The sequence below is a fragment of the Sorex fumeus genome, unplaced genomic scaffold (genome assembly GCF_029834395.1).
Source record: "Sorex fumeus unplaced genomic scaffold, SorFum_2.1 ptg000081l, whole genome shotgun sequence".
NCBI classification, from domain to species: Eukaryota; Metazoa; Chordata; class Mammalia; order Eulipotyphla; family Soricidae; genus Sorex; species Sorex fumeus.
Genome location: NW_026606138.1, coordinates 2892672 through 2908118, shown reverse-complemented (window position 1 = coordinate 2908118; position 15447 = coordinate 2892672). Strand labels below are relative to the sequence as shown.

The following is a 15447-nucleotide window of genomic DNA, read 5'->3' as shown; positions in this document are numbered from 1 at the left end:
TAACAATGACTATTAAAGAATTACGTCTAGAGAGCTTGGGAGATATTACAGTTGATAGAACACTTTCCTTGCACACAGTGAACCTGAGTTGAATTGGTGGTGTGATCCCCCAAGCACCTCCAGGAGTGATCCTTGAGCATAGAGCCAGAAGGCCCTGTGCACCACTCAAAAGTCTTACCCAAAGAAATATTTACTTCCAAAAATAGTGGGGTGAAGTTATTGGCATGAACGTTTGATTCATAAGTATATATTAAATATAATTTTTGGAACTAACATACAGTTTTTTCAAAGATTTATTAAAGATTCCAGTATAAGAAAGAAAATAACTAAAATGAAGTTAAAATTTATTTTATTGTCAACCACTCTGTAGGGAAATAATCTGACCAAGAAACATTTTTTCCCCTTTTCACTCTTCTTTTTAAAAGGAGGAGAAAAAAACCTGTGCTTTATTTTGGGCTAAGAATTTCTTATGCAAATATACAGGGGATAAAACCAAGGAGATAAAATTACCTTTTATCCATTACAAAATTGACATCACTTTACTAACCACATTTTTTAAGCCTTCCAAATTTATTACAGGCAGATGAACTTCTTGATTAAGTTTCTGCTCGTATTTCCACAAGTCCTTACTGAAAGCAAAAGGAAGACAGAACAAATGACTTGCTATGTGAGGGTCTATAAAAATTGATTCCAACCTAAAGTTATATTGGATTATATTGTAAAGATTTTTGATGGAGAGATTCAAAATAAAATTAGCAAGCTTCCCATTAATATAATGAAATAATTTTGTCTTCACCTTATTATTTAAAGACTTTTGATGATTACCAGATTTAAAATTGTATAACTGTGAAAATCCCACCTTCTTCCAACATGCCTACTATTGCTGAATAAAAAGCTCTTTATTATTATTATTATTATTATTATTATTATTATTATTATTGCCTTCTCTGTGTTTCTCTATTGACAGACCCCTGGAGGGATAGGAGAACTGGATGGTACATTTTCCAAAAGCAATGTGGTGAGACATATTTTAGAGTTATCTGCTGAAGGAATACTGGAAACGGCAATCTTGCTTGAAATGTGCAAATGGAATGGAAATGACAGGGTCAAAGAGCAGAGGAGGAAGGGTCACAGGAGGAGCATGACCTTTGGAAATAAACACCTTATTATTGGAAACCCAGCCCATGCTCTGATCTCCTTGGTCTAATTACACAATAAATTTCAGTTTCTTCCTACAGCAGGTACTTATCATTTGATTTTGTTCAATGCTCATGTTGTTATAATTTTGATGATGGGGTGTCAGAAGAAGACTCCTGGATATCTTAGAATGAAACAAAAAATATCTGATTTTGTTATATACAATTTGTTTGCATAGATCTTTTGAACTAAGATTATTCCCCGTTTGACTGATTAAGAGATGTTGGGAGATTTGCCTAAATTCACAAAGGCAAAGCCAAGATTTCAGCCTAAGTTAGCCATTACTTAATTTTGGGCTTTTCCTCCTGATGTCTCTTAACCCTGTCACTGTCAATAAGAGATGTTCCCAACAGAGTAAGAAGAAGGGCAAAGATGGAGTGACTGACTGGCTTCCTAATCACACCCCAATTTGGGCTAATTTGACTCAGTCTCCACCTTCAGTTTCTCATGCCCTAAATTTTTGGGTTTTCTTTTTTTTATTTTTTGATTCAATTTTTTAAATTTATTTTTGTATTTTTATTTTATTTATTAGTGAAACACTATGAGGTCCAGTTGTAGATTTACAAACTTTCATGCTTGGGTTTCAGTTATACAATGATTGAGTACCCACCCCTCCACCAGTGCCAATTCTCCACCACCAATGATCCCAGAAGCCCTCCTACCTCCCACCACATCCCCTCCACCCCTCCCTGACTCTGTGGCAGGGCATTCCCTTTTTCTCTCTCTTTCCTTTAGGGTGTTGTGGTTTGTAATAGAAGTATTGAATGACCACCATGTTTCGTCTATAGTCTACTTTCAGCACACATCTCACATCTCGAGTGAATCCTCTAAACATCCTTTACTTGATGTTCCCTTCTCGATCTGAGCTGCTATTTCCCCCAGCATGTGCTGGGGCCTTCCAAGCTGTGAAGCTGACCTACTGGTACTTATCTCAAATACTCTTGAGTGGGAGGGGGGGGGATGTCAGTATATTCAGTCTGTTCCATTGGTTGGTGGCTCTGCCTTTGGTCCAGTACCATGCTGTTTTAATAATTACTGCTTTGTAGTAGAGTTTGAGGTTGGGGAGGTTGATTCCTCCCATCTTCTTTTTCCCAAGAATTACTTTAGGTATTAATGGGGGCTTATTATTCCATATGAATTTTAGGAGTGTTTGCTCCATTTCTTTGAAGAATGTGATGGGTATCCTTATAGGGATCGCATTGAATTTGTACAATGCTTTGGAGAGTATTGCCATTTTGACAATGTTGATTCTCCCGATCCATAAGCATGGGATATCTTTCCATTTCCTCGTGTCCTCTTTTATTTCCTGAAGTAGCGTTTTGTAGTGTTATTTGTACAGGTCTTTTACTTCCTTAGTTAAGCTGATTTCTAAGTACTTGATTTTCTGAGGTACGATTGTGAATGGGATTGTGTTTTTCATGTCACTTTCTTCTCTCTCACTATTTTCATATAGGAAAGCCATGGACTTTGATGTGTTGAATTTATATCCTGCAACTATACTACACAAGTCTATTGTTTCTAGGAGTTTCTTGGTAGAGGTTTTAGGGTTCTCTAAGTACAGGATCATATCATCTGTGAATAGTGAGAGCTTGATTTCTTCCTTTCCTTCCTTTCTTCCTTTCCTTCCTTTCCTACCTGAATGCCCTTAATATCTTGTTCTTGCCTAACCGCTATTGCAAGTACTTCCAGTACTATATTGAACAACAGTGGAAAGAGTGGGCATCCTTGTCTGTCTCTGATCTTAGATGGAAGGCTCTAAGATTTTCCCCCTTGAGGATAATGCTTGCCATAGGCTTGTGGTAGATGGCTTTAACTATATTGAGAAAAGCCTCTTCTATACCCATTTTGGCCAGGGTTTTCATCATAAAAGGGTGCTGGATCTCGTCAAATGCTTTCTATGCATCTATTGATACGATCATATGGTTTTTATCTTTTCTTTTGTTGACACGATGGATTATGTTGATTGATTTCAGAATGTTAAACCATCCTTGCATCCCCAGGATGAATACCACTTGGGCATGGTGTATGATCTTTTTGATGAGCTGTTGAATTATACTTGCTAGTATTTGTTGTGAATCTTTGCTTCTATATTCATCAGGGATATCAGCCTGTAGTTTTCTTTTTTTTTGTGGCGTCTTTGCTTCCGTTTGGTATTAGAGTGATATGAGCCTCATTGAAACTGTTTGGGAGAGTTTCTGTTTCTTCAATTTCCTGGAAAAGCTTGAGAAGAACTGGCAATAGGTTCTCTTTAAATGTTTGGAAAAATTCACTAGAGAATTCATCTGGACCTGGGCTTTTGTTTTGGGGAAGACTTTTGATTATAGTTTCAATTTCCTTGATATTAATAGATCTATTCAGGTATTCCATATCTTCTTGGTTCAACTTTGGGAGATTATAGGAATCCAGAAATTTATCCATTTCTTCTAGGTTCTCTTGTTTGGTGGCATACAGACTTTCAAAGTAGTCTCTGATGAATTTGTTTGGTTTCTGTTGTGATATCCCCCTTTTCATTTCTGATTTTGTTTATTAGGGTTCTCTCTCTCTCTTTCTTTGTTAGTCTTACTGTGTTTTATCTATCTTGTTTATTTTCTTGAAGAACCAGCTCTTGTTTTTATTGATCTTTCGGACTTTTTTGTTTCCAAGTCATTGACTTCTGCTCTAAGTTTTATTATCTCTTTCCTTCTGCCTGGTTTGGGCTCCTTTTGTTAGTCCTTTTCTATGATCTTGAGCTATGAAGTCAAGTTGTTTATGTGGCCCTTTCCTTCCTTCCTGAGAAATGCTTGCAGAGCTATAAGTTTTCCCCTTAACACGGCTTTAGCTGCGTCCCACAGGTTCTAGTAGCTCGTGTCTTCATTCTCATTTGTTTCCAGGTATCTTTTGATTTCTTCCTGGATTTCTTTCCTGACCCACTCGTTGTTCAACATGGGTTATTTAATCATTTCCAGGTGTTTGATTTGGTTTTCCGCATCTGTACATGATTATCTTCTATCTTCAGTGCATCTTAGTCTGAAAAGATAGTTGATAGAATGTCTATCTCCCTGATTCTGTTGAGGTATGCTTTTTGGCCCAGCACCTGGTCTATTCTGGAAAATGTTCCATGTGCACTGGAAAAGAATATGTATTCTTTTGGGTGTGGGGGGGATATAAAGTCTTGTATAGATCTCTTAGCCCTCTCTCTTCTATTTCTTCCTTCAGAGCCATTATTTCCTTGCTGAGTTTTAATCTTCTTGATCTATCCAGAGGTGATAAGGCGGTGCTGAAGTCTCCAACTACTATCGTGTTTCTTGTAATGTCCTTAAGGACAGTTAACAGTTAATGTTTTTGGTATTTGGCTTGTCCCTCATTGGGTGCGTATACGTTAGGAGTGTGACTTCTTCCAGCTGTTCATATCCCTTGATTAATAGAACATGTCCTTCACTGTCCCTTCTAATATTTTTCAACCTGAAATTTATGTTGTCAAATACTAGTATGGCCACCCCAGCTTTTTTGAGGTAGCTGTTTGCTTGCAGGATTGTTTTCCATCCTTTCACTTTGAGTTTGTGTTTGCTCTGACTGTTCAGATGAGTTTCTTGTAGGCAGCAGAATGTTGGTTTCTGTCTCTGAATCCATTTTGCCACTCTGTGTCTCTTAATTGGTGAATTTAAACCATTGACATTGAGAGAAATTATTGTTCTGGGGTTTTGTGTCATCTTTCTGTAAGGGTTTGTTGTGCCTGTAGGGTTTGTCTTGTCTTTGTAGCCCCTTTAGTCCTACTTTTAGGTTTTGTTTTGAGTCTATGAAGTTCCTGAGCTGCTGCTTAACCAGAAAATAGTGTACTGTTCCTTTGAGTTTGAGTGAGAGTTTAACCTGGATAGAGTATTCTTGGTGAAGCATTCATTTCAGTGAGTTTTTTCCACTATATCCCACCATTGCCTTCGGGCTTCGATGGTTTCCTCTGATAGGTCTGCTGTAAATCTAAGGGGTGCTCCTTTGTATGTATTTCCTTCTTTGACCTTGCTGCATGCAGTATTCTGTCTTTATCCTCGGCATCCATCATTCTAACTATGATATGTCTTGGAGTGTTTTTGTTAGGTTCTCTTTTAGCTGGCATCCTTCAGGCTCCTTTAATCTGGATGCCTGCATTCTCCAGGTCTGGGAACTTTTCAACAATGATTTCTCTGACTGTGGCTATTTCATTGAGTTTGCTTCCCTGACCTTCTGGTACTCCAATGATTCTAATGTTGTTCCTCTTGAAATCATCCCCTGGGACTCTGATTCACTCTAGAGCTGTTTTGAGGTCTCTTGCCATTTTTGGTTTTGCCTGTAGGCTTCCTGCAGCTCATCTTCAAGCTCACTGATTCGGCTATAGTCATTCTACTGTTGAGGGCACACACTGAGCTTTTTATTTCATCTACTGAATCCTTTATCACGACACTTCTGTGCATAGTTTTCCTATTTCTTTTTTTTCCTAAGTAAAGTAAAATAAAGGCCCTCCCGTTGATCATCGATTTGCTCGAGCGGGCCCAGTAACGTCTCCATCGGAGACTTTGTTGTTACTGTGTTTGGCATATCGAATACATCACGGGGAGCTTGCCAGGCTCTGCCGTGCGGGCGAGATATTCTCGGTAGCTTGCCGGGCTCTCCGAGAGGGGCGGAGGAATCGAACTAGGGTCGGCCATGTTGGCTGCGTGCAAGGCAAACGCCCTACCACTGTGCTATCTTTTTATCTGTCTTCTTTTTTTAATTTTATTGAATCACTGTAAGATAGTTACAAGCTTTAATATTTGGATTATAATCACAAAATGATCAAACACCCATCCCTCCACCAGTGCACATTTCCCACCACCAATATCCCCGGTATACCCCCCCTTTCCCACCCTCCCCCTGCCTCCAAGGCAGGCAATAGTAGCTTTCTTATTTCTGCCCTCATTTCTTCCTGTATTTTCTTGATTGTCCAATCCATTGTTTCTTTCATGTCCTTTAATTTACTGGACATCTGTCCAACCGTTTATTTGAGTTCATTGAACATCTTCATTACTTCTCTCTCAATTCTTTATCAGAGAGCTAACATTTGTGAGTAATGCCTGTTGAGGCTTCTGGACTCTTTTCATCATCCTTTCCTTGTGGTGGGGATTTGCGCTGTTTCTTCATGCTGTTGTGGTGGTGTGGAGACTAATATATGACACCAGATTGCTGGGTCTGGGCAATACAACTGCAGCCAAGTGAGCCGTCGCGGGCCACCACTTAGGCGCCCACTTCTGCAGAGACCACGCCCCCTACAGGTACCTGGTGTTGGGGGGCAGAAGGGGTGGGTGTGCAGACCTGGGAGAGAGAGACAACTGTGCGGGTTGTTGGGACCAACAGGAAAGTGCTAAGGTGCTCAGGGAGGGTGAGCGGCCCAGGCTCTGAGAGGACGCTTGGGGCATTGTCGCCGGGAGGGCACGGGGAGGAGGTGGGATCCCAGGTTTGATTATTCACTGACCTGGGAGAGGGAGAAAACTGGGCAGGGTACTAGGATGGACAGTGGGTTTTATTTTCAAGTCTGCTTTCAACTCAGTAATTGTAGCTATTTAACATAAAAATAACTATTTGTTTAGTTGTTTTTGTTTTGTCTACACATACTATCTTAAAGAAAGTAGTATTTTGTAATTTTTTAAAAAATGAAATCGAATCAAAATGGATTTATGACCTCAACATCAGACCAGAATCCATAATATTTATTGAAGACAAAGTCAGCAAAACTCTCCATGATATTGAAGCTAATGGTATCTTCAAAGATGTCACGCCACTGGCCGAGCAAGTGAAAACAAAGATAGACAAATGGGACTATCTTAAACTAAGAAGCTTCTGCACCTCAAAAGAAATAGTGACCAAAATACAAAGACAGCCTACAGAATGGGAAAGGATATTCACCAAGTACACATCCGACAAGGGGCTGATATCAAGGATATACAAGGTACTGGTTAAACTCCACAAGAAGAAATCACCCAACCCCATCAAAAAATGGGGTGAGGAAATGAACAGAAACTTTCGCAAAGAAGAAATTCGAATGACAAAAAGGCACATGAGAAAATGCTCTACATCACTAATCATCAGAGAGATGCAGATCAAAACCACAATGAGATATCATTTCACACTACAGAGACTGGCCCACATCCACAAAAACAAAAGCAACCAATGCTGGCGCAGATGTGGCGAGAAAGGGACCCTCCTTCACTGCTGGTGGGAATGCCGGCTGGTCCAACCCTTTTGGAAAACAGTATGGACGACTCTCAAAAAATTAGAATTTGATCTGCCATTTGACCCAGCTATAGCACTCCTGGGAATATATCCCAGAGAGGCAAAAAGGTATAGTCGAACTGACATCTGCAATTGTTTGTTCATTGCAGCACTCTTTACAATAGCCAGAATCTGGAAAAAACCTTAGTGCCCAAGAACAGATGACTGGTTAAAGAAACTTTGGTACATTTACACAATGGAGTACTATGTAGCTGTTAGAAAAGATGAAGTTATGAAATTTACATACAAGTGGTACTACATGGAAAGTATCATGTTAAGCGAAATGAGTCAGAAAGAGCAGGATAGACACAGAAAGATTGCATTCATCTGGGGAACATAAAGCAACAAAAAGGGAGACTAACACCCAGGAATGGCTGAGATTAGTACCAGGAATTTTGCTCCATGAATGGAAGGCCAGCCACACGTTCTAGGTGAAAAGGAAGCTCAGATAGAGAAGAGAGCACCAAATGAAGGGTGTTGTGAGGACCCTCCCAGGGTGGGAGAAGCATGCTAAAAGTAGTCTATAGACCAAACATGATTGCCACTCAATGCCTCTCTTGCAAAACACAGTACCCAAAAGAAGAGAGAGAGAACAAGGGGGAATACCCTGCCACAGAGGCAGGATGGGACAGGGGGATGGGGGGTGGGGGGGATGCTGGGACCCGTGGTGATGGATGATGGGCACTGGTGGAGGGATGGGCACTTGATCATTGTATAACTGAAACCCAAGCACAAAATTTGTAAGCCTATAACTGTACCTCATGGTGTTTCACTAATAAAAAAAGAAAAAAAATGAAATCGAGAAGAATATTTAAGTACAAGAATTAAAATTTAATTCAGACCTGTTATTCAATTGCCATTTTGTAATTCTGAACTCAGAACCCCTGCCTGTTCCAAGGAATCAATCAGTTGAGAGACCAGATGATCTTTGTAGAAAGAAATGTATTAGCAACAAACTGGCATGTTGGATCATGGCAGATTAGTGTCTTAGAGAACTGTCTTTTCTCTGTGGTCAAAAGAATAAATTTATGAAGGAAAAGGTCAGAGAGGCATATTTTAAGAACATGCAGATCACAGATCAGTCAGGTGCTCACATGGTCAATAAGATCCCTGTGGGCTGATCCTCTAAGATGAAAGGGTTTTCATATAATTATCCTTGAAATAAGTTTTTGGAGAAAGGACAATATAAATGAAATATCCCCTGCATTTTCAGCAGTCCCTGCCCAAAAGAGTTTTCTGTCTTTTTAAAATATTTTTAAATTCAGATCTTAATTTCTTTGGTCAATTTTAATCCCTCATAAAATGAAATTATTTCATATAGTCTCAGAGGAATTTTTAAACTTCCAAAGCCTCTATTTAATCATCTGTAATAGCCAGCTCATATGGTTATTATGAATATCTCACAACATAATCTACATACAATACATAGCACAATATATGGACATGCCATATATCTAAAACCACATGTCCCAATTGTTTCTGAAAAGCTTTCTGGTGCTATCATTCATTAAACCTTTGATTGTCGTCAAATATAATCAAAATAAGTGAAGCACTTGTCTTGCCAGAATCTGTCATTTTCCATTCACAAGACACGCATTCTGATTTCCAATACATATACCCATTCCTATAATAGTTCCTAGCATCTCATCATCTAGGACTCATGCCTCTGAGTCCTAGACAAAATGTCAACATCATCTCAAATGATTTGAATATCCAAACTAGACTCATCTTTCCTAGGATATTAGGACACACACTCCTTTTCCTCTGTACTTGTTTTTGATGCTCAAGACATGATAGTCTATCATACCCAGGAAATATGGAGCTTGGGAGATACAAATTTATTCTATCTTAGAAAAATTTCTGGATTCCCCTGAATTAAACGTTTAAAATCCCTTGTTAAATTCACAGACTGTTTTTACATCAAGGGAAACCCTACTCGACTCAGACTTGCTGTTTGGGTGGGTAAATGTTAGTTTACCTATGATATTTTTTTGAAATATTTGAAGTGGAATGAATCACTAAGAAGAACAAGCTTGAAAAGAAAAGTTCTTCTCGTGTTTATATATACTAGTCTACATTTATACTGTACAACTATCTCTAAAGTAAAATTGATTTTATTACGAAGCTATTTCATAGAGAAAAACTCTATTTCCCAAAATCACTTCTCAAGTAGAAGAATAAAATGGAGAAAGCTGTAAAGTTACTAAATGGTCCTTTTAATTTCATTTTTAAAAGAAAACAAAAACTCTTAAGACAAGAAAAGCAAAGGCAGTAAATTATCTTAAGAGAAACAGCAATGAGCTCATGACACCCAGATCGGAGGCCAAAGACCTGAAACTAGATAGTTTGTCTAATCCAGTAAGCTTCATCATACCAAATACATATTCTCTGCTGGGATGTTATTTCTCACCCTCTCTAGGCCTTTTACTGAGTATTGTCTTGATTTTTCCTGGACCAAGTAAAGTTATTTGCTTCAATTAGTCACTCCTATTTACCGAAAACCAGATAATTTTATGTTTCACCAAGTTTGATATCATAAATCAAATTATGAATAATCATAGCAAATTTAATTGAGTAAAACGAGATTTTTGCCTCCTTTGATGATTCAATGAATTTTTTAAAGACATTTTTAAATCTATTTCTTTTCTCACTTTCCCAACCCACTGAGACCACAATTCCAAGACACTTAAAAGTGATTTGTTAAAGACTACATATACAGTAAGTTTAGCCTCTGTGACAAAGAAACACAAGAATAGTTTAATCCAGTTTTCCATATCTCCTTATTTTGGAGATCCCATATCCATTCACTTTGGTAACTTTGATGAGAAGAATACCTCCTACATCTCCTTATAAATTTATGGACATTCACAGATGCACCAGCATAGCAACATAAAGAAGATGATGAATTCATGGTTCCACACAGAAAAAAAAATTACATAAAGTTAACATCTCTGTTCTCCCTGGTGACTCCTCTATTTCATAGTTCAAAGGGAAAAGCAACATGTGAGGGTTCAGTGTCATAGGGACAATACTGGAGCTTCTTTTTCCCCATCCACAAAGTGCTGGAGATATGTATGCAAGGCAAGCACTTGGGACCACTGAACCTCAGCCCTTAATACTGGAGATTCTTAAAATGGTGACATAGAGGAGAACTCTCTACCCTGTCTCTGAAATTTTGTCTCACACATGAAGACCAAATTTCTTATTTGGGATCCAGAGAGATGGAACAAATGAAAGGGTACTTGCCTTGTACACGGCCAGTTGTATTTCAATCTCCAGTACTGCATATAGTCCTTTGAGCCCTACTAGGAGTGATTCCTGAGCACAGCTGAATGTGGTCCCAAAATCTGGTGGTATCTGAATGTAAACTGTAATGGCAACAATACTGCAAGTATGAGGTCCAAAGTACAAGAACCATAAAGGTAAAGGTAAAGGCCCTCCCGTTGTTCATCGATTTGCCCGAGCGGGCCCAATAACGTCTCCATTGGAGATTTTGTTGTTACTGTGTTTGGCATATCAAATATATCACGGGTGGCTTGCCAGGCTCTGCCGTGTGGGCGAGATACTCTCGGAAGCTTGCCGGGCTCTCCGAGAGGGGCGGAGGAATCGAACTCGGGTCGACCATGTTGGCTGCGTGCAAGGCAAACGCCCTACTGCTGTGCTATCGCTCAAGAACCATACTTAACAATAAACCTGTGAAGGAGTTATACTGGGAAGTGGTAGGAACCAAAAGGGTTTTTTGTGTTGTTGTTGTTGTTGTTGTTGTTGTTGTTTTGTTGGATCACCATGAAATACAGTTACAAAACTTTCCTGTTTGAATTTCAGTCATACAATGATTAAACCAGAAGTTTTTGTGAAAGAAAACTAACACTGGTGGTGGGATTGGTGTTGGAATACCATATGATAGAAATTTTATTACAAACAACTTTGTAAATTATGGTGACTTAATTTTAAAAAAGATGTTATAAAACAAGATAGAAGAAAATATAATTTTAAATTTTGTATTTAAAAATCTGAATCTAGAGTTTTTTCAACTGAACCATCTTGAAAGTGGATCATAATCAAGCTGTTACCTCAGTGGCCAGTCCTCTCAATTGTACAGAATTATTATCTTAAATGTTCTGCCATTCTATTTCCTATTCACCTTTACTTCTCCTTAATACTTCTTTCTCAGTATAATCTAGAAAGACAACAAGAGATAGCATCAAAGTGAATACTAGCTTAAGTTATTTATCATAAAATGTTGAAAAATTTACATTTATTAATTCACAGGCTTCCAACTTGTTTCCCTTGGAATCAACATCAATGAATTTGAGGCATTTAATGCTAGCATTCATTTCTAAAACTGTGTTTCTAGACTGGAATAGCATAAGAGAAAAAATGACTTCCATATGAGGAATAAATAAATGATCTTGGTCTTGTTAACAGGGTGCTAAAACTATTGAAGCTGTTCGGTAAAAGATAGTTTATCTCCAAATTTAATAAATTTTAGTATCAATAGTACTGTGGTTTGTTTTATATAAGCTTGATATAATCATGATGCTTTGCATTTTATTTTTTACTTACTCTTATGGCTTCAGAACCATAAAATGGGGATTAGAAAATTTATTAAATGGGCATTCAAGTTCAGTTACTAAATTTCAGTTACTAAATTTCAAAACACATATAGAGTCTGTGTCTTAGACTTTGAGAACCATACTGTCCCTCTGTCAAAACTATTTATCCTACTACTGCAGCATGAAAGTAGCCCTAAATTATATGTAGACAAACGTGCATATTGTGTCTGAATAAAACTTTATTTACAAAAACAAGTGACATTGTACCTCACATGCATGAGCTTCTTGGGCTGAATCCCCAGTACTCCTGACTATCACCAAGCAACAGCAGCAGCAACAGCAGCCACCATCACCAATATCTGCAAATGTCAACAAGCCAGCTAGCCAAAATGAAGGCTTGACTATTGACCTGAAGAATTTTAGAAAGCCAGGAGAGATCTTTACGCAGCATAGCCATCTCTTTGTGGACAATCATCCCTCTGACGTCACCGAGGAGGAAATGAAGAGACTATTTGAGAAATATGGGACGGCTGATGACGTCTTCATTCATAAGGATAAGGGTTTGGCTTTATTCACTTGGAAACACGAACCCTAGTAGAGATTGCCAAAGGGGAGCTGGACAACATCGTGGTAAGCAGCTTCATGTGCATTTTGCTTGTCGTAGTGCAGCCCTCACGGCACGAAACCTTCCTCAGTCTGTGTCCAGTGAACTGCTGGAGGATGCCTTTTCTGTGTTGGGTCAGGTAGAGAGGGCCATGGTCATTGTGAATGAAGGAACAAGGCCCTCCGGAAAAGTCATTGCTAAATTCTAGGGGAAACCAGCTGCTTGGAAAGCTCTGGACAGTTGCAGTAAAGTCCTCTTCCCGCTAACCACTTTCCAAGGCCTAAAACTGTGGAGCCCATGGGCCAGTTAGATGATGAAGAGGTTATACCATAAAAACTGGTTATTAAGAATAAGCAATTTCACAAGGAACGAGAACAACCACCCCAATTTGCCCAGCCTGGCTCTTTCAAGTATGAGTATGCCATGCACTGGTAGGTGCTCATTGAGATGGAGAAAGAACAGCAAGACTGGGTAGGACATAACATCCAGGAAGCTCCTGATAAGCTGGAAATGGAATGGAGGCTGCTCATCAAGAACACCAGTCATGCTAATGAGGCAGAGTTTGATGAGGTGTCTTCAAAGAATGTCTTCCAAGGACTTCAAAGAATGAATGAGCTTCAAAATCAAGAAGGACAAATACAAAAGCCACTGGAGCTCAGGCAAGAAGAGTGCAGATCCCACAAGCAAGAGATACGGAGGAACAGGAAAAAATAATGTGAAGACAGCGGGAAGGATTCAAGAGAACCTTCCCTGATGTCATATATCCCCCATGTGCCTATATCTATGCCATATCTCCCATGTGCCTGAGCAGGAGGTACAGATGGGCCAGATGGCTATAAAGGTGCTATGGGCATATACAACAGAGGTACCATGCCTCCTGCTCCTGTACCAGCTCGTACCCCAGCTCCTCCAGGACCTGTGACTATGGTGCCAGATAGAACCTTGGGATTGATCCCACCAATGACTGTGCATTTTGGCCAAGTTGCTGAAATGGAAGGAATTGGGACAATTGGCAGAACCCTTGCTGCATTCAACCATGCAGCCGCTGGAGCTGAATTTTCTCCAAACAAACCGACAGTAATAAAATTGCATTGTCCAGCACAGTGGTAGAGCGTTTGCCTTCCACACAGCCAGTCCAGTTGAACCAGGTTCGATTTCTCCGCCCCTCTCGAAGAGCCTGGCAAGCTACCGAGAGTATCTCGCCCGCACAGCAAAGCCTGGCAAGCTACCCGTGATGTATTCAATATGCCAAAACAAGTTTCAAAATGGAGTAACAACAAGTTTCAAAATGGAGACGTTACTGGGCCCACTCGAGCAAATCGATGAACAATGGGAGGACAGTTTCCTAAAACCCTTCAAGAAAAAGATCCTTTTTTGGACTAGCCAGAATCCTACCCTGGAAAAGTGTTAGTGATTTCTCCAATAATTAGGTCTTCCCTGCCTGTAGTACTCTTCTTAAGGAATATGCTAGAGGCAGAGGGGAGACCATTACAAATCAGTGCTGTGTGGTAAAATAAACAAACAAATAAATAAGACAATTTAAAAATATCAATGTCAGGCCATATTTTATAGGAGTTTTCTGACCCTGATCTAAACCAAATGGTTGATGTGAAGAGGAAATTTCTATATCCTGTGCACCTTCCAAAAATGGGCATTCAAGTTCAGTTACTAAATTTCAAAATGCAAGTAACAATTCTGGATCAGCCATAATAGTATGGTGTTGCAGACTTTTTGGGTTAGAACAAGGGAATTTGTTAGTAAAAGTGTTACAAAATAATTAAATTCAATTTTATTTAATATCCAAGATCAATCTCTGCTATCATTGGGGGAGGGGTGGGTCGGTAGGAGTGGGATTGGGGCCACTCCCAGCTCTGCCCAAGGCTTATTCCTGCCTCTGTGATCACACCTGATAGTACTCAGGAAACCATACATAGTGCTGGGGATGAAACCATGGTCAGCCACATGCAAGGCAATTGCCTTACTCACTGTACAATCTCTCCAACCTTTCTTTTATTTTTATCTTATCTAAAGGAACTTATCCCAATTTTTCAAGTCATTAGATTCTCTTTGGAGAAATCATTCTTTGTAAAGACATCAAAAGATATCTTAAGATCTGGGTTAAGAGCTTAGGATTCATGGGTGCATGCCTTGCTTAAATTTGAGTCTTTGTTCTGCAAATATTGGCTCTTCATAAGTGTGGTAAGTAGAAGGGCTAGGAGGGGTAGCTCATAGAGCCAGAGCACATGCTTTGTATGCACAAGCCCTGGGTTCAATTCCTGGTACTAAATGGTCCCTAGCAGAGAAGATTCCCAAAGACCATGTTGGCAGTTACTCCATCACTGGGTGTGGCCTGAAAACTTTTAAAAGGGTAAATAAATAAAGTGGGAGAGAGATAGCTTTCCCATGTACTTTCATCCACATGTCATTTTAATTTTTCAATATCGTCAAGGCAGGTAGGCTTGCATCTAGTTAATTCTTGATAGCATTCTTTTTTTTTTTTTACTATTTATTTGTTTGCTTGAGGGCCACTCCTAGTGACTCTTAAGGCTTACTCCTGATTTTATGCTCAGGAAGAACTACTTTTAGTGTGCAGGGACTGTATGTGGTAACACAGATCAAATCAAGGTCAACTTCATGCAAGACAAGCACTGTACCAAATGTTCAAGGTCTCTGGCCCCACTCAATAATTTTAGCTAGAACTTTGGCAATTGATTTCTTTTAATGAAGGCAGCCAATGTTTTTACAAAATTCAGCCCTTCATCCCTAGAGAAATTAATTGAATTTTTAGAACGTGTTTTCAGACCAACTTTTCCCAGAAAGGATTGATATCTT

General features: G+C 39.3%; 1 pseudogene; it reads left to right on the top strand.

Moving 5' to 3' along the window:
• The first annotated feature begins 12339 nt into the window (after positions 1-12339).
• Positions 12340-13725, top strand: LOC130038879 (non-POU domain-containing octamer-binding protein-like; annotated as a pseudogene).
• The last annotated feature ends 1722 nt before the right edge of the window (positions 13726-15447 follow it).